This window comes from Mastomys coucha, unplaced genomic scaffold (genome assembly GCF_008632895.1).
Source record: "Mastomys coucha isolate ucsf_1 unplaced genomic scaffold, UCSF_Mcou_1 pScaffold8, whole genome shotgun sequence".
Lineage (NCBI taxonomy): Eukaryota > Metazoa > Chordata > Mammalia > Rodentia > Muridae > Mastomys > Mastomys coucha.
Genome location: NW_022196914.1, coordinates 54,574,305 through 54,593,139, shown reverse-complemented (window position 1 = coordinate 54,593,139; position 18,835 = coordinate 54,574,305). Strand labels below are relative to the sequence as shown.

General features: G+C 47.6%; 1 protein-coding gene, 1 long non-coding RNA gene, 1 other non-coding gene and 1 pseudogene across 3 annotated transcripts in view; 3 read left to right on the top strand and 1 right to left on the bottom strand.

The window, feature by feature from the left end:
• Positions 1-18,835, bottom strand: part of Lhfpl2 (LHFPL tetraspan subfamily member 2) — a 159,855-nt gene that overhangs the window by 46,305 nt on the left and 94,715 nt on the right. The window lies entirely within an intron of this gene.
• On the top strand, positions 4,002-5,454 carry LOC116083299 (annotated as a pseudogene).
• LOC116083970 lies at positions 10,367-10,473 on the top strand. Its single transcript, XR_004115954.1, has one exon. It is a non-coding gene; the product is annotated as a U6 spliceosomal RNA (small nuclear RNA).
• LOC116083668 lies at positions 10,410-13,251 on the top strand. Its single transcript, XR_004115847.1, has 3 exons — positions 10,410-10,664; positions 11,946-12,060; positions 13,050-13,251. It is a non-coding gene; the product is annotated as an uncharacterized LOC116083668 (long non-coding RNA).

The window sequence follows — 18,835 nt, the reverse complement described above, 5'->3', positions numbered from 1 at the left end:
GAGGCAGGGGCAGAGGCAGGGGCAGAGGCAGGGGCAGAGGCAGGCAAGTTTCAGTGACTTTCAGGCCAACTGGGACCACACAGTGATTTCCTCCCCCCCCAAAAAAAAGTTTCAAAAATAAAAATAAACAAACAAATAGAACCCACAAAATTTACTAGTGAAGAAAAGAAAACACGTACAACTGATTCAAGTGAGAGTCACTTTCCCTAGAACAGCGTAAGTCACAATAGCCACCACACATGCTATTTTGAATACATTGTTCATCAAGGGCAATCCAACATAAAACTAAACACCACTGAGGACAAGGCTGCCAGAACTAGAAACAATTTTAGCAATAATTTAGACACGTTTTAGAACTGTAAAATGTATGCTTCTATGAATTAAAAGTTATGAAAAGCCGGGCAGTGGTGGCTCATGCCTTTAATCCCAGCACTTCGGAGGCAGAGGCAGGCAGATTTCTGAGTTCAAGGCCAGCTTGGTCTACAGAGTGAGTTCCAGGACAGCCAGGGCTATATAGATAAACCATGTCTTGAAAAACCAAAAAAACAACAAAAAAAATGTTATGAAAAAAACCCCACACCCAGTCTCTAATAATCTTATTGGAGGCTATTTTTGGTGTCTTTTGGTAGCTATTTTGGTTCTTGAACACATTCAGTAAATGGGTATAACTTCTAAGAAGGGTCCCAGGAAGTCAAGGCTACCCATGACTGTCCATTCCAAGGAGTCCGTGTGTGTGTGTGTGTGTGTGTGTGTGTGTGTGTGTGTGTGTGTGTGTGTGTGTGTGGCACAGGGAGGTAGACGGATACCTCCCTGCCTACTCCATTTTCATGTTTATTCATTTGCTAACACGGCCTTCTGATGTAAGAAGATGATCTGCCCTCAGTTTTACAGCAACTAAGCAGGTGTTCTGAGTCAGGGTCTCCCCTACAAGTTTCATACTCCATGGCTTCTGACCCTGAAGCTCCTGGGTCAGACAGACTTTATTGTTACTTTTCCAGCATGAACCTCAAACTGACCACAGGGCTTAGATCACACAAACTCTACAGTTGCCAACAGTTCTGCATCTGCCTAGAATCCCATGGGCAAACACAGTCGTTTCCTTAGCCTGGAGTTTGCTTCCAGTTAACTGTGGTCAATCATGGTCTGAAAGTCTTAAATGGAAAGTTCCAGAAATAAGTCCCAAGCTTTCATCTGAGTGCCATTCCAAGAGGCAAGAACAAATGGTGTACCACCCTACTCACTCCCCACCAGGAAGTGGGTCTTCCTTTGTTTGGCATATATACGCCACATATGGTGCCTGATATGTATACAATGTAATATTGAGAGAAAAAGAGACCGAATGTACACTCATGTGATTTTCATTACAATGTCCCTCTAACTGTTCTATTTGATTATTCATTATTATTAACCTTTCCCTGTAACTGATCTATAAAGTAAATACATCATATGTCTGTACACAGAAGGACACACAGAGTTCCATGTAGGTTTTGGTACTATCTGAGCCTTCAGGCATTCACTTGGAACCTTGGGAAGTATTCCTCATAGCTTTTGACGGGGGCCGTGTAAGAATGAGTCTACTCTGGGAGGGCCATGATTGTGTCTGACTGGTTCTTAAAAATAATGTCCTAAAGTTGCCAGCCTGCCAATGGTGTTCTCTTAGCCTTACAGTCACCCATTTTACAACCAGCTATGAGTAAGGACTTGGTGACTCAAGGTGACACTTCTTGGCACAGACTCGTGGATTCTCATCTGATTATTCTCCCCTTCTTTGCTACAAGAACCTCTGGCTAAGACTGCTAAGTGAATCAACTCAATGGAGGTACAAATGTCAGGGGGTACAAAAAAAATCATGAAAAACATCTCAAAACGCATTAGTCCTAAAAAATAAAATTTAAATCTCAACAATGAACAAACAATGTCAACATTTTAAATCAAGACAGGGATTCTCACTCTCAATGTTTGCTTTTATCTCAGTCTCCAACATGGCACTGCTATGTTGCCTGAAGACAACAAATACTGGGGATTTCTGGTGCCCTTTGAATTTGAGATCTTACTTTGTCTTGGCTTTGGTTTTATGGAGAAGTGGTAATAGGTGCAGCTGATCTCTCTGGAGTTCCTCTGCAGGTGGGCAGTCCATGGAATTTCAATGGAAGAGTTGAGAAAGGGCCTCTGGGAAATCTCAATTAGAACATGAATCAATGCTGACACTGGCCTTTTTTCTCCAAAGACTATAATGGCCCCATTGCTTATCTCAAACTCAGAAAATAAAAACCCCCGTGCTAGCTATGGTGGGTATTTTAGAGACACAAGGACCCTGGGACCTTGGTGACATTACAGAACTAAGGTCTTGGTCCGGATACATCAGGGTTTCTGGTTAACTAAAAACAATACAACCTTAAATTTCTTAAAGCACTGCACCTGGGTTTTAGTTAATAATTGATAAAGACAGCTCTTAATGGATATACAATTATCAAAAAGCAAAACACAATGATAAAAATCACCACTTAAGTTAAATGGGCTATTCTAGAGCTAGGGCTGTCTTTAATGCTTCTCTTCCAATTTTACTAATGGAAACCAAGTCAATGTGTTACCGCCAAGTGCATCTCATCTCCTTCCCAAACAGTGACTGTTAGCATTCAGAATCTGCCCACAGCAGATATGTGGGTGGGTCCACAGAGCTGTCACCAGGACAACGGCCACCATATTCCCAGAATCCATAGAGATCACCTCCCACCTTTACCTGCGAGGCCACTACGTCACAACCCATATATATAAGACAATTCCTCCATCTTCGCTCTCTCTCTCCCTCTCTCCTCTCCCTCCCTTCACGCGCCGCGGTCCTCACTCCCCCTCCTTCTCCTAATTAAACCTCCAAAACACAGAGCTGCCTGTATCTAGTATCTGTGGACGCGCCGCTAAGAACCAAACCCATCAGTGACAGGGACAAAACTCAAGGCAGGCCAGTGATTAGAAATGTCCCCTGGCCGGTGACAAGGACCACTAATGCCTGCTACAGACAGACAGGTGGGCACATCACTTTATGTCAAGGTACCAGCCATCCATCCTGGTGCAGACTAGATGGTGTGCCAGCTGATCATAGGGGCTTGCATCCTGTATCTTCTTCAAGCCCACTCACAGCTGTACCTATGAGCTGAAGCCAGGACTGAAGCCCTCCGCCTCCTCGGTGCATTAAGGCCCACCTCTCTAGGAGACATCTTTCCTGTTCCTGATACTTTCCTGTACTGGGGGAACGGCTCTAGAGTAGGATCTTGGGAGTGCACACTACTCTTCTCTGTGAAGCTTTTGTTCCATTCCTTACCAGAGTAACTCAAACCACGGGTACCAAGTGCTGCCTGTGCACTTCCTGAGAACACCGGTGACATTTACACATGACATAAAATCTTAAGCAACAATCAGCACAGCTCTGTGCTGCTGACTCTGGGGGGATGGGGAGAGGGAAGGGAGTAAGGGAAAACATGAGCAAACTTGGAGTCCCTGACATCTGTACGCAGGAGGAGAGGGGGCCCTCTGTGACCGGGACAATGGGAATGCTTGAACAAGTGCCTCTGGAATTAAGGGCAGAGCCCCTTCTTCAGCAGAGTGAAAGCAAGCATTGCCTGCCATTCTCTCTCTTATGCAGGTTAAATAATAAACCATGGGCCCAAACCCTAATCTGCAGGATCTGCTCTGAAAAGAGGGAAAGGACTCTGCAGAGCCCTTACCAACACCTGAAAATGTTTCTTTTCACTTCCAGAGTCCAAGCAGCCCTTTGGAAACTTAAGGCCCTAGGCCCATCACTTTGCCCCAGACCTCTGATTTTAAAGCACAGCTTTAAAAGAAAGACCAAACGAAAGAGACTGAATCCATGTAGCTATCTGTCCCCTGGCCAGCGGAGATGGGTCAAGAAACGCTCTACCTGGGAGCCTCCATGGCCTTCTGGGAATCAGGAGAGTGGGGATCATTCTAAGAATGACAAGCTGCGAACTGTGGTCAACCCAATCATGGCAAAGAACTGCGGTAGAGGCTGAGCTACTGGGATCGCTTGGAGGCTTCGGTTGGTCGGAATCAGGTTCCTGCCTGTGACATGGACAGATGTAAAGAAAACCACGGTTCCCTTCAGTCCAAAACACGTGTTGGCAACTGAGCAGATTCCTTCTCAGAACCTAGGATCAGCTAGCAGTGGCCAGGCCCAGCGGGTCCTGTGTTCTTCCAACTCCCAGGGTGTCCCTTCACGAGCCCACAAACTTGTAGCAGGTCAGAAGCCAGTCCTAAAGTAGTTGCCAGCTGCCAGTGTTCTTAGACCTGTGTCCCTGCTCTGTAACCCCCAGAAGAGTGAGCAGACTGATTACTCGGAAAATAATTCTGAAAAGGACCAGGCATCCATACAGGAGACTGAAGACAGACAGACAGACAGACACACACACACACACACACATGGCTTTGGAAGACTTTGGATGACTTTGGCATTGGCTGCCCACTAGGAAAAGGGAAGTTTGGAAATGTCTATTTGGTGAGGGAGAAGCAAAGCAACTTCATCCTGGCTCTGAAGGTGCTGTTTAAAATACAGCTGGACAAAGCCGGTGTGGACCACCAGCTTTGAAGAGAAGCGGAGATCCAGTAGCCCCTGCAGTACCCCAACATCCTCAGGTTGTATGGGTATTTCCATGATGCCACCCGAGTTTATCTGATTCTAGAATATGTGCCCCTTGGAACAGTCTATAGAGAACTTCAAGAACTCTCTACGTTGGACATCAGAGAATAGCTACTTACATCACTGAGTTGGCAAATGCTCTGTCTCACCGTCATTCAAAGAGAGTGATCCACAGAGACATTAAGCCAGAGAACTTGCTGCTTGGCTCAAATGGAGAGTTGAAGATGGCAGACTTCGGATGGACAGCACATGTTCCATCTGCCAGGAGAACCACACTGTGGCACCCTGGACTACCTGACCCCCAGAGATGACTGAAGGCCAGATGCATGACGAGAAGGTGGACCTCTGCAGCCTAGGTGTTCTCAGCTATGAGTTCCTAGTGGGGATGCCTCCTTTAGAGGCACACACTTACCGGGAGACCTACAGAAGGATATGACGGGTTGAATTCATATCCCCTGATTTCGTGATGGAGAGAGCCAGGGACTTCATTTCAAAGACTGTTAAAACACAACTCAAGCCAAAGGCTAACTCTAACAGAAGTCCTTGAGTAACCCTTGGATCAAAGCTAATTCCTCCAAACCTCCAACTGGCCACACTAGCAATGAGCCAAGTAGCAAATCATCTTATGGAATCTGGAGCCATGGGCACCAGCCACATGCCCAGACCCTCATCGCTGCCCTCATGATACCGTGCTGAGCAACTAGTCCTTGACCTGGCATCCAGGAAACCCCACCTGTTGTCCAGCCCCCAAGAACCTCCTACTTTTCCTGATTTAGTAATCTGGAGGGAAGGTTCTACTGCAGGTGTGCCCCCCATGCCCCCATCTCTCTCCCACCTATCGGTCTATGCCCCAAGGTGTCCTGTGGGGGTCTTACTATGGGAAAGTTACCATTGATCACCTGCGTCACAGTCTTCACAGTAAGGCTGTGACGCAGGAGTGTGTGTGTAACTTACTGAGTCCCCAGCCCTGGGAACCTGTTGGAATGAATATATAATCTCTTAAGAGTCAAAATAAAGACTTGTATAGACTTTAAAAGAAAAAAAAAAAGAACTATGGTAGAGAGAAGCAGGCACACAAGCCTAAAATGGAGACAGATGCCCGACTCAAAGCACGCTGAGATCTGTCACAGTCACCAAGAGCTGCCAGGTCAAAGGTTGTAGGGGCTAGTTTCTTCAGGCCTGGGCTTAGCAGGAACTCCCTGGCTACAAATGGAAGCCAGAAGCATCCCTGAGAATAGCCATATATGGAGGGAGGGAGGGAAGGACATACTAGAAACCCAGAGACTGGCTGGAGGTGCTGGTCAAATTGCTCAGGGATTTCCTCCACAGACGATGAGGCCATCCATCAGAAAGGGCGTTGTTGGGGCGTGATGGCTCTAACGGCCATGACTCTATGATTCCATGCTCTGGAACCTCACCCCGCCATGGCTCTGACTCACCCCACCTCTTGGAGATGCTCATGTTCTCTTTTCCTGAGCATCCTTTCCATTCAAGACAAACTAGGAATGAAAAGGCAGAACTCTAGATGGGGTCCTGTCTTCCCCGTATCCCACGTCACTAAAATGGATTCAGATGTTTAGGGCAAGCCACAGTCTAAGTGTTAGCCTCCAGGTGGCCATCCGAGGCCTAGGGCCTGCTCTGCCCAGGCTGTGGGAGACTTCATGAGCAGTAAACAGTACCATGAAGTACTTCCACTATCCACAAGGCAGAGCTGGGAAAACTCTGTTCCTGCCACACCAGGGCAAGAGGGACAAGGGTAGAGTAAGGCCAAAGGACAAACACTGTCAAAATCACAGTCCCCACTCAAGTCACAATCTCCCGAGGCATCTCACTGCAAGCTCATCGGGTCTGTGAGACTATCAGACCCCCCCCGGGGGGGGGTGGAGAGCAGCCCACCCTGTCATGTCCCAGAACAGTTACCATTCCATTTCTATTGTTTTGGATCTCACAAAAGAAAGTGAGGCTTCATTTGAACTCCAAGGACATACAGCACAGGGTTCAGACACTGGAGACACAGTAGGGAATGGCGGCCTGCCAAGATGCCATGGAGGCAGGCCTACACGATACTGTCATATTCAGCACGAGCAGTTGAGCCTCGCCCTTTTACCTACTCGCACCCCACACCACTGTCAGAGAAAAAGACATGGCTGACTCTGGGAAACCCCACTTGAACCTCTCTTCCCATCCCACTCCCTCTATCCTGTCTCTCCTTCACAGTGTGTCCCAGAGGAAGCAGGGCACTGTCCCTGGTGGTCAAATGAAAGGGAAGGGGTAAAGAATGATCCTGGGGTTGGCCCTTCCCCAACCACAGCCACACAAAACCAGCACAGCCAAGGCTGAGGAGAGGCAACAGACTGAATGGCAAGCTCGAGATAGCGACTCCAGCTCTCACCTCTCCCCCAGCTCTGCTCACTGGCTTCGAACCCATGGCCTCCCTACTCTGCTGACACCTCCCAGGCCCCAGACCTCCCTTTCAAGTTCTGGAGGCTGTAGTTTTGCTCCTGTGCTAAGCCAGAGGCTTTAGTTGCCTCTGGATCTCTTGAGAACCAACTAGACATATTGTTACCATTGTATTGATCGTAAGGCTACATTCATTACTACAGGAGCCCACCCTTCAGGGGCAGGTTGTCTGCAAGTTCCTCCACACTCCTGATACTACATGTGCACAAGACAGTTAGCATCCGATTCTGACATAGCATGATAAATATCTCTGGTATAATTAGAATCACAGGTGGAATCTTCTGGTGTCAGAGTCATAACATCAGGCTGACTGACTACTCATACCCTCAGAGGGACTTAAGCATTTGTCCCCAGAGGTGCAAGAGTCCTTCCAGGATGTTACAGATCTGTGAAAATGTAGCTGGCTGGGCTTCCCCTATGAGATCATCCAGTCAGGGCGTCCACCCAAACTCCAGTCCATCAGAAACCCTTTCAGGCTTTGAAAACAGCCTGGAGACCAGAGCTGACCACATGGAGGAAGGAAAGAATCAAAAACTGCATGTGGGGTGGGGTGGGGGTGGGGAGAACACACTGGGCGAGGGGGGAGGGGCCCTGATGCAGTGGCACTTTGCCAGGACACTGTAACCAGCTGTTACCATTACCATTCACACCTAGTCCTTCACTGGAAGAGTAAAAAATACCCTCCCCCCCACATCCTCCCACTGCACCACCACTGGCAGAGCAGCATCTTTCAGAGGTGCTTTATCCCTTGCCCCAGAGTAACTTACAAACATTTAAACAGCACAAAATTCAGCTTCTCTGTCAACCAAGGGATCTTAGAACCCAACATGAACTCTGGCTTCCAGGGGGATGCTTTCTCAATTCCCCAAGTAGTAAACTATCTATAACCCCAAGAAAGCTTTAAAAAACGACCAAAGGAAATCTTAATCTCATTGTTTTAATGTCTGGTCTGAGCTAAATCTTTGCTTTTAGAATTTTGGTAATGTCTACTCCATAATGTTACAAGAACTTCAGTTAGCTCAGGTCTGTGTTTTCTTTAGTTGGTCATTATATTTACAATGTTCAGATTCTGTCCAACTATAAGCATTTTTGCCTCTAGTATAATATAACACACAACACTCGACATTATAAAAGTGTCGTTACTGCTACACAGTGAAAACATCCTCAAGATGTTTTATAGAAGCAGAGAGGACTAACTCACAGATATAACCCCACTACCTCACAGATGCGCTCCCATGGTCATCACCTTGGACCAGACCCTAGCCCAGAACCACTGAATCAGGATCCGCGCTTCACAGTCACTGGACCACATTGCCCTTGTCCTACTCATGTCCTACACACAGACCTTGGCCAGACTTGAGGTCACCTTCCCTTGGAGGCCATGTAGCTTTCTCCAAAGAGCCCGGTCACACGGTAATCTCATATTTGACTGCCATTACACCCACCCGGCTTTGCCTGGCCCACTCAGCCTCCTTCCTTAACTTTCAAGGCCATGTTGGTACAGGAGGGTTTAAAATGGGGAAGTATTTTTTAAAGCTCCACCCAAAATGTTTATTCATAAGGAAAACGACCTATTTTTAGGCATCAATTGCCAACCCATGCTGGCTCACAGAGTCCTTCTCCTCCTACTTGCCCAATTAGAAAGATCGCATTGTTTCCTGGCACACAACCCCAAGGGCTTCTGAGTGCAAGCAAGGGATCAGGAACAGGGCTCTTAGAGAATGGAAACAAGATGATTTCTGCCCAAAGCATTTTCTTAGCACCCACCCTTTCCTCCGTCACAGACCCCATGCTGAAGGGACGCCAAGGCCACGCACAAGTAACAGAGCACCAACATTTGCAACACATATCCTTACCCCCACAAACCAGCTGAAAAAGCGACAGCTAATCAGTGAACGTCCCTTGATCCCACCCAAGTTGAAGGCTGAGCAGTATAGACCCAATTTCCCAGACGACAGAGAGACTTTTTGTCTGTGCTTTTTGTTGTTGTTGTTGTTGTTGTTGTTGTTGTTTTTTGTTTTTTGTTTTTGTTTTTTTTAAATGTGGAAGGGGTGTGAACACTGTGGGTGTAAAGTTTAAAGAGTCCTCACCTTGCATTCTTGAACTCTGCATGTTAAGGGGATTTCTTTCCTCACAGTAGAGGGCACTGATCAATCACAGTACTTCCCTCGCTGAGCCTCCAAGCTGCTCTAAGAATCCTGTAGAGTAGACACCCAATACACCCCAAACTCCTGACTCAGCGTCCACATTTTCACACTCCCAAGGCAATTCATTTGCACACCAAGATGTGGGCTGATGGACCAGAGACCTAAGCAGAGTCTATAAAGTACTCACTGTGTAAGCGTGAGGACCAGGCTTGATCCCTAGAACCCATCCTGGCTAACCCACCTAACCTTACCTGTGAGCACCTAGCCAAAGAGAACCTACCTCAAAAAACTCAACGTAGATAGCACCTAAGCATGACTAACTGGGGTTATAATCCTCTGACCTCTGCATGCATATAAATGCAATTCCATAGTACACACACACACACACACACACACACACACACACAAGTGGGCTGCTGTCAAGGATGTGGTTCTACAAAGCAACAATGCACCTGCTATCCTGGGCTACTGGCTTGGAGCTATCTAACCTTGACAGACCAGTTTCCACTCCGACTTCTCCAGAACTTCTAAATCAGAGGCTCCTACACCACTGACCCACTAACAGCTTAAATTGGTAGTAAACGTTCAAAACCAGAAGGCAATATGAAAATTCAGATTTCAGGCTGGAAAACAGCCTTCTACTTGCAATACCAAACCCACATTTGCACGTGACGTTGGGGAGCTGAGTAGTGGCTACTCTTTGTGGACAGGGCACAGGCTTTCCAGTTTATCCCAGCTGCCACCCATCTTGTCTGCCTAGCCCTGTATGGCTGCCTCACAGGAGACTACAGTTGCTCACTGAGATGCCAGCACCTCCTCTCTCAGCAGCCAAACCTGCCCTGGCAGAGGTCACCCCTGCTTGAGGGGACACATCTGGGAAGAGGATGGCTTGTAGAGCAGCCATCCACCCTCCATGTAACCTGAGACTTAGGGTCTTCCCAAGCACACCTCAGCAAGCATAATCCTTCAGAGCAGGAGCCACCCACCCCCAACCTGCATCAGGTTTGTATTTCTGACACTCAGCCCCTCCCATGGTTTGAATGGCAGCATCCCCTCCTGATTTACCCTGCAACAATCCCCAAGGCAACCGAAGCAAGAAGCAGGGCTGGTGCTTGCCTCAGCAGCACAGGTACTAAGGCTGTCACAATAGAGAGAAAATTAGCACAGCCCCTACACAGGGGTGACAGGCAGATCTGTGAAGTGTTCCACCAATAGAGAGAAAAACAGAACTGGAGGGTGGGGGGCGGTGACCACACAGGGCTCTGCTGTCAGATGTGGATTAGTCCTCTTGTAGAAAACAGCTCCAGGTAGACCTGAAGGGGATAGGAACTCCACAAGAATACCAACTGAGTCAACTAACCTGGACCCTTTGGGGGCTCCCAGAGACTGAATCAACCAACCAAAAAGTGAGCATGGGCTGGACCTACCAAGGCCCTCCCCACGTACATAGCAGATGTGTAGCTTGATCTTCATGAGCCCCCAACAATTGGAGTGGGGGTGGGGGTGGGGCTGACGCTGAATCTGTTGCCTGCCAGTGGCTCCCATTCCCCTAACTGAGCTGACTTGTCTGGCCTCGGTGGGAGAGGATTCACCTAGTCCTGCATGATTTGATGTGCCAGGGTGGGGTAATATCCAGGAGGGGGGCCTCCCCTTCTCAGAGGAAAAGGGGAAGAGGGGATGGGGGAGGGCCTCTGGGAGGATGGGGGAGGGGGCTGTGATTAGGGTGTAAGGTGAACAAATTAAAGAAAAGATAATGGAAAAAAAGTAAAGGGCTTCAGGTGGCAAGGGGTTCTCTTCACCTCTACCTTCCACCAAGCAAGGATACAAGAGCAAGGTCCCATCTTGGAAGCAAGAAGTAGCTACAGGCAGGTATCCATGCTACCACCTAGCATGAACTTGCCAGTCTTCAGAGCTATGGAAATATTTTTATCTGTTATGCAGACTAGAAACCGTATTTGTTAATTTGATTTATCTATCTTATTTTCTTTCTTTCTCTCTTTCTTTCTTCCTTTCTTTCTTTCTCCCTTCCTTCCTTCTTTTCTCTTTCTTTCTTCCCAATGCTAGGGATTGAATCCAGAGCCCTGAAGTACCTGACCACTGAGCTACATCACCAGTCCTAGGGCACATTTTTATAGTAACAACAACAAAAAGAGAGATGCCCCCAAAGCAGTTAACCTATTTCTTCACTGACTATGGGTGGAAATAGAAGTTAAGGGCGAGTGTTCAGAATGCCTCAGAGAGGTGGTGCTCATTAACACAGTGGGCACTTGGAATATATTCATTATCTGACCCACTTTTCTATCTCCTCTGACTACCACCCTCAACCCCTCTGGAGAAGACCTGCCATATGCTCAACACCTGGGTCAGATAAGAAGGTACTTTAGCCTGGGGTGGGCTTTGGCCAGGCTGTCCACATCAGCACCTGAAATGGAGGCTGGAGTAAGTCATAAAACCACACAGCTGTGACACCCGTGCTTCGTGTTCTTCTCCACACTCCCCCACCCCACCCCACCCCACCCCACCCACCAAGCTTCTGTAAGAATCTGCCAAACACGTCAACTGTTATTTTTTTTTTTAAAGTTTTCTTCTGTCTCTCTTCAAAGTTCGTAAGTACTTTTCATTCTGTGTCCGCCCACACAAACCTCTCCTTTCTCTGATCTTACAGTGCACTCTCTCTGATCTCACAGGGCACTCTGCACTCCGTTGGGACCACACAGCTCAGCAGTGAATGATCTCCTAGGATGTTACGTAGAGTGTGTGACTCTCCAGAAGAGCTGAGTGGCTCCAAGCTAATTAAGACAGGTGGTCTTCAAAAGGCACAGATGAAACCCGCCCCCCACTTTCTTTCCTTAAGGGAAACCAGACCCCCCCCACTTTGCATTCATTTTACACCAGCAAATGCTAAGCAACAGGGCAAACATGATCCACATCAATGACCACTGCCTGCGTGCTAAGAGGCATGTTTTTACATTAACTAAGCCATGGCATGCAAAGCTCCCAGTCATCTCTGGTATAGTACTATAAATGAAGAGGGACTGAACTGGGTCACTGTCTTGTTTGTTTCCTTAAAAAGGATCTAACTGGTGATCCTGAGGCTGCAGAATTTTATCTGCTGACACTGCAAAACAGACAGAAGAAACATGATGTGTCTTTCCAAACTTGACAGTCTCCGGGCAAGTTCCTCCTCTCGGTTCCAAAATATCAGTAACCGATTTCAACAAGTGACAGCTCTGGCCTCAGCTGTCCTTCTCAAACTGCAGAGGGCCTGGTGGTCAGCAGCAGGAGCTGCTCAGAGACATGTCATGTCAGGCGTCTCTGAGCCGGGAGATCTCTGGGAGAGATTTTATCTGTGGCATCTCTTTAAGCATTCATTCACTACTGTCACTTTGAGGTTAGCACACTGGCTCATGCCCCCAACCCCACCTTCATGGTTGTCCCAATGTGTAAGCTCTTGGCTACTGCTCCAAGTGCCATGCCTGCCTGCCTGCCGCCATTCTCCTGCCATAATGGTCATGAACTCACCCTCTGAAACTGTAAGCAAACTCTCATTTAAATGGTTTCTTTTGTAAGTTACCTTGGTCATGGTCTCTAATCACAGCATTTAAAAAGTAAGCTACGCCCCAAACAAGGTCTTCCTCCATGGGTTGGACACTGGCCTTATTAAAGGGGTTCTCAAGGGCTGACTCCCATGATGCACGGCAGGCCTGCCAGGCAGACGCCACCCTTTTACTCTACTATATCCTTAGCCCTTGGCAACATGAAAATTCCCACTGTCTGTGATGTTCCTGCAGCCCTGGTAAAGAAAGGAACAATGCTGACCTCTAGCAGTGGCAAACAGAGTTATGGAAGCGTCTGGGCAGAGCCTGAGGTCTCCATGAAGGAAAACAGCACCAATATTGGCAGGAAGAACAAAGGAACAGAAGACTCTCTGCCTCCCACTTAGAGGAAGCTGGGAGCCTGTCCCTTAATTAAATAAATAATAAATCACCCTGAGTGTGCAGTCTTGCCTCTCAGCCATCCCTGCATCCCAGCTTCACCTCAGCCCCATGTATGCCTGTTCCCAGGACCTGCCTTGAAAATGAGCAAGCAGCAGGGTCTCTGGGTGGGACAGGCGGGGACCTCAAGGAAGAATGCCTGGTGTGTGTGTGTGGGGTGGGGGTTGGGGGGCAGCTAGCATTTCCCAAGTATTCCTTGATTACCAAACCAGAACACATCCACTAGGCCAGGGCTCAGTGAGCAGTGCCTCAAGTTTCCCCTTTACTCCTGACTTTTGCTGGAGCCCCCATGGCCTCTCATTTCCAAAGAAAGTCCCATTTGAGAAGCCATGCCTTTGGTACTCTGCTGTAGCCTGTCCACTCTGAGACTTCTTGCCACTTTAGTGGCAAAGCTCTGGGAAGGAGGGGGAGTCCCTTAATATACTCTTGCAGTGAGGTTTGAAAGACCTGGTCCCTGATAAAGTTACTAAAACAGGTCCCAAGCTGCCGAAGAGCTGGGGACTCAGTGACACGGGGAAGGGAGAAATAGGAAATAAACACATAAGTAACTATGCTAAAAACCCATTAAAAACAAAATCAAACACCTCTCATTGGATGGGAGCATGGCTCAGTAGTGCAGCACTTGCCTCCCATGCATGGGGCCCCTGGCTTTGATCACAGCACTCCTGCCCCCAACAAAGAAAAGAAAACTTGAAAAGCAGGACCCATGGCCACAGTCCCCAGTCCCTCATACCTCCTGCCTGCTTAGCATGCATGTGGAAAAAACCAGACTACTGTGTGTGTGGTTTTTTTTTTTAAAAGCACCTTTCTTTTAAAAATATATTCCTGTGTTGGAAAAAGAGGGGGGCCACCATGTAATACCAGAATCCTGAAGTTGCAGAAAGTAAATAACTCTGCCACTTTTAGATTGTTTTAAATAACTACTGTCATTAAGCTTATGACTCTTCTCTGCTCCACCGCAATGGCTCTGAGGCAGGGTTAAGAGAGAAGGCTGCAATCTCTAACAGGACTCCCATTACCACCTCTGTGGGAGGCTCACGTTTCTGAATGGGAACTGGGCAGTGGCTCTCAGGAACTGGGTCAGATCCATCCACTGCTACTTACAGATGTCCTGACCTTCTCTCTTAGCACCAAGCAAAGGGCATTTGTGAATTGATTCCTGGGATGTCCAGAGATCCCTAAGTGGCTCCTCTTGGCCATGCTATTCTATGTGCATCCTGACCATACCTGATCCACCTTACTGCTTCCCAGCAGAGCACCAGGATGCTGGGCCCCTTCTTTGCTCAGATCATATGGGAACCTCTTCCAGGTCCATTTCCCCTGTCTGATTCCCTAACTGCCTTTTGAGATCTAGCTCACAGCCATGTCTGTCAATATTACTGCTTTTCCGAAGAGGACCTGGTCTTTATCTAATACCACAACTCCTTTCCACAGTCCAGGGGACTTCAGAGCAGGCCTCTTAGCCCTCATCTCATAGCAGTGCACACACCCCTCAATGATCAAGTCCTCTGGTCTCACCTACTACTTCCATGAGACCTATGAGCACCCAGTTAACAGTGCCTTAGAGTCTCCCTAGCTCTCTGTGCAGCCTGCACAGGGGAAGCATGCATCTATAGAATTCCATGGGTGTGTGCCCTCTTTGAGGATGGAATTCAGTGGAAGAGATCTATCCCAAGCCCTGCCCAGAGAACCAACTCCTCCGACTCAAGAGCAAAGCCCTCTGGGTACAGGCACAGAGCTGGAATGCCCGAGTTCCAGCAAGGCCCAGGCAGAAATATCAAAAAAGCATTTTTCAATTAGTTTGGTGACCTTCAGGTATATACAACTGGCCAGGGTCAGGGTTACTGTGAGAGGTGGTCATGGTGTTAAGCACAAAAAGGCCAGGTCAAACATACTACCACAGTCACATTACAATTGAAGGTGGCTGGTAGCCTGGGAAGGAGCTGGGGATGGAAGAGGCTCAGAATGTTGGAGGCAGATCTACTCCTAGAGGTCCAGGTGAGAGAAGCAGGCAGGCAGGCAGGAAAGCAGGCAGGCAGGCAGGCAGGCAGGCAGGCAGGCTCGCTCTTCTCTGCTTCCAGGAAAGAATGTTGAGGAGGTCTATGAACAATTGCTGACTGTTCTCTAGTGCCTAGACAGAATGAACAGGCCTGACTCACCAGCTCAGCCTCCCAGAGGATGTGGATTCTCTTATTTTGGGTTCTAAGCTGTTGGCCCTCCATTGCTCAGGTAGCTATGGGCACTAAACTCATGAGGGCAACGACAGTATGATCCTATCATATACACCATATCCTTGTAGAGCCATAAGTGTGGCTGAATGGTAGGTGGGAGGGGAGAGAGTTCAGATTCTTTATCTTGAAACATCACAAGCAGTCTATTTTAAACAGGCTAACATCAGCCTTACCATTCCTGGGCTGACATAGTACGGAACAGGGGAGAGTATGCAAAGCCAGCAATTGTTTTAACAGGGACATGTAGCCCCCTACACATCTGTTGCAATTGCTAGTGGAAGAAACGCTTGGTACATTTGCTTAAGACCTCAAGTGAGGGATCCACACAGACATAGAAGTCCACAGTTTTGCTGACCACAGCAGTTCTGAAGAAGCCGGTCAGCTGGTTTCATCACCTTAGCAGGAGAGTCAAGCCAGAGACAGAGAGGCACCCCAGTAAGTTCTGGGTTGTTTTCTCACAAACACATGTGCATGTGCTCTGCATGCATGCACATACCAGAACTAAAAACAAAAAAGCCACTAACTGACCATCTCAACAGGCTGTAGCTGTGTGTCAGTCTGCTTTCCAGAAACTAGGTCAGTCACTTAGCCTCTCTTTCCTCTTGAAGAAAAAAAAAATCCCTAACGAAAATATGGAATTCATCTGCATTGCAATCCCAAGTGGAGAGAGGACTCATTTCCTCTCTGTGTATGGCTGCTTGCTCCCACTCACTCTCGTTTCTCAGGGACAGTGAGTCAAACGTTCCCTGCTAGGAATTCCAAGACTCTTGGAGGAAGAACTGACAAGCTGCTTGTCCTGGTGATGTGGGATAAACATACATGTTCTCCTCACTCCGGGTTTGTGACTGCATGGAGGGAGGGAGAGAGAGAGAGAGGGAAGGAGACAGAGACAAAGACAGACAGACAGACAGAGAGAACACACACGTGCCCACACATCCACGTGTGCACATCCATGTGCATGTGTACATGCATGTGTTATTTCCCTTCTGTGAATCCAACTAAAGCCCTTAGGCAGCTCTTGCCTAGAACCCTTCACAATGACTCCTTAACCAACACCACCACTGTCCACTACCGAACCAAGAATGGGAGTTCCTGTGCATGGGTTTCTCTGTAAAACTCCATATTGAAAAGACACAAATCTTTCAATGCAGGAAGTCAAACAGGCACTTGGGAAGGAACAAGAGCACTTTCAAGCTACCAGAGCCCCGTTTGTGACATTTCTGCCTGGCAAATAAGGTCCTTGTGGCTCAAAGAGTAGGTTACTAATCAGCACTTCCCAACCACCCATATTAGCTCCCATTTCCCCAGGGCATTCTCCCTTCCAGGAGAAACTCACTACACTACTGCTGTGTGCTGGCCGATCACTGCAGCCACCTGGGTGTTCTGTGAAAGTTTCTCAAACAGCACCAACGCTTCCAAACACACCTATAAAAACAAACCTGACACCTGCTCAATTCACATCTTAAGAGACCTATTTTGCTCCAGCAGAGGCAACAGACCAAGGAAACACAACTGCAGAACGGAAGGGCCTGAAGTCGGCCAAGAGCAGACAGACAGATGCATCTTTACGCATCAGTGTTTGCCAAGGTCCGTGTGAGAGAACAAACCAGAGAAGCTGAGGTAGAGGTGGGGGAAACCTGGGTAGGGTTTCAAAACTTAAAACCTATATTCAGGTTACGATCATCTACCTACCTTGACAATATCTCCTGTGGAGGCATCAAAAGTCCTCACTTCTACGGTGTCAGTGAAGGTGCCAGGAGGCTGAGGTCCCTAATGTCAGACACAGGCATGCACTCTGAGCTGCACACTGGTTGTTAGTCTATACTGCAATGCTAGGTGGCTGCCTTCCCCCCTCGTTCGCTCTTCTATCTCTTCCATGTACATGCAGAAGGACATCTCAGCTCTGTATGAGTAATCTTTGCGTGTATGGGGTGTGTCAGGAAGGGTACTTGTTTCAGACTTGATATTCTTAGGGGCTCATCAATATCATAAAAGAGGGTGTATGTGTGTGTGTCCACGTTAAGAATGAAGAGGTTAGAACAGTAATCAACATGGACGAGCAGATATATCTGTAGTAAGATGTCGTCCTTCTGGATGTATGTGCAGGAATGGTGTAGCAGGATCTTTAGACTTCTGAAGGACTTCCCATGCCTCCAGCAATGCATGAGTGTCCCCTCCTTTCCTGCATCCTCCCCAGCAATGCTGCCTTTTGCTTTGTTAATCTTGGCCATTTTGACTAGGGTAAGGTGATGTTTCAAAGTATTTTAAATTGCATTTCCCTGATGCCTAAGGTTGTTGAACGTTTTCATAAAGTGTTTCTCGGTCATTTGCATTTCATCTTTTGAGAACTCACTGGGTTGTTTTCTTGATGTCCAGGTTTTTAAAATTCCTTATATATTCTAGATCAGTGGTTCTCAACCTCCCTAATACTGCAACCCTTTAATATAGTTCATGTTGTGGTGACCCCAACCATAAAATTATTTCGTTGCTACTTCATAGCTATGATTTTGCTACTGTTATGAATTCCAGTGTAAATATCTGATATGCAGGATATCTGATATGTGAGTCCCCCTAAGGGGTCAGGACCCACAGGTTGAGAACTGTCCTAGCTAGTAACCCTCTGTCCCGATGATGTATACTTGGGGAAGATTTGTTATCGGCTGCTTTGCAAGTATGATGTTATCTTTTTTGTACAAAGCTTTTCAACTTTATGAAATCCCATTTACTAATTGTTTGTCTTACTGAGGATGCTACCAGTTCAAGAAGTCCTTCTCTCTGCTCATGGGGTCAAACATATCACTAAGTGGATAACTCGGCCTTCATCATCTTCAAGAAGTCCTTCTCTCTGCTCATGGGGTCAAACATACCACTAAGTGGATAACTCGGCCTTCATCATCGCAGGAGCTTCCTTCGGTAGATGGTAATTAACAAGAGATCCAGAGCTGGATGTGAGAGACTTTGGAGCACTCAATCCTACGTGGGATATCTTTGATCAAATTCTCCCCTCAAGGCTCAGGGTCTATGCAGAAGAACCAGAAATACCATAAGGGCCAAAGGTGGTGAGTAACTCCAAGGAAAGTGTCTTCCAACCATGGCAGGGCTGCTACATCGATGAATTCAGAAACAATGAGCACATCCCAACACAGGACTGGGCAGTGGTGGCGCACGCCTTTAATCCAGCACTTGGGAGGCAGAGGCAGGCAGATTTCTGAGTTCGAGGCCTGAGTTCTGGTCTACAGAGTGAGTTCCAGGACAGCCAGGGCTATACAGAGAAACCCTGTCTCAAAACAAAACAAACCAGAAACAAAAACAAAACAAACCATCCCAACACAGGAAAGGAGAAGTGGGCAC